At 32.2% G+C, this 1,073-nt stretch overlaps 1 protein-coding gene across 1 annotated transcript in view; it reads right to left on the reverse strand.

The window, feature by feature from the left end:
• The window catches only part of LOC107696756 (vigilin-like), a 26,052-nt gene that overhangs the window by 17,877 nt on the left and 7,102 nt on the right, over positions 1–1,073 (reverse strand). The window lies entirely within an intron of this gene.

Genomic DNA, 1,073 nt, shown 5'->3' on the forward strand with positions numbered 1-1,073 from the left:
CAAGGCCACAGGAGGGCGCAATGAGCAAAATAATGCAGCACATTTAAATTGTGAACGCATAAGTCTATAAAAAAAAAAAGTGCATTACGTCTACATATAAATGAAATATAATTTCGTAAATTGCATAAACAATTATGAACAAATCTGCATCATGTATTTGTGCATTGCTTAATCCAAAGAGTCGAAGCTCCATTCACTCAGATTGCATTTAAAAAAAAAAGTGTGAAAAACGTGTGACGTGACGTGTGGCCAAGTATGGTTACCCATACTAGGAATTAGTGCTCTGCGTTTAACCCATCCAAAGTGCACACACACAGCAGTGAACACAAACACACACCGTGAACACACACCCGGAGCATATAGTAAACAAATATGATATGACAATAAAACAGAAATCAACCATTGACGACGGCAATATTCCACAGCCTGGGCTTTCAATAATGCTACACAGTAATGTTGCGAGTCTGTGGACTGATATTTAAAACATAGTAATTTCTTTGGAAAAAGAAAAAAAAAATCTTCAACAACATCTATTTACTGATCGCAACAAAATGTTGACAGTTATCTAGAGATGTACAACTGTATATGAATCTGAATCAGAGACTTTAAGGTCTCTGATTATATTCTACAAAGAATAGAATAGAATAGAATAGAATACATAGGATGAATTAATAATATATTTGTAATATATTTTAATTTATCAAATGCTTTATGCTGGCAGAGAGTGAATCTGCATCTCATTCAGCTCATCCGCTGTTTCATGCAGATTGTTCAGATTGTTTGTCAAACCATTCTGTTTTTGCTTCAAATTTCGAAACTATACAATCTAATTTAGTTTAAAAACTGCTCATGTTGCATGTATGCAGCATCTTTGTTTGGATCATGATTAAAATGCAGTGATAGCCTCTAATTTTAAAAGGAAAGAACACAGACAAAGCCTTAGTTTGTTTATATGAAGAGATTTATTTTATTTGTTTTACTTATTTATTTGATTTGGGGCTTGTTTTACAATTTAAATTTAGTTTTGTTATTTACATTTACATTATATTTAAATTTTGTCATTTAGCAGACAC

Source organism: Sinocyclocheilus anshuiensis, unplaced genomic scaffold (assembly GCF_001515605.1).
Source record: "Sinocyclocheilus anshuiensis isolate Anshui unplaced genomic scaffold, SAMN03320099.WGS_v1.1 scaffold999, whole genome shotgun sequence".
NCBI lineage: Eukaryota > Metazoa > Chordata > Actinopteri > Cypriniformes > Cyprinidae > Sinocyclocheilus > Sinocyclocheilus anshuiensis.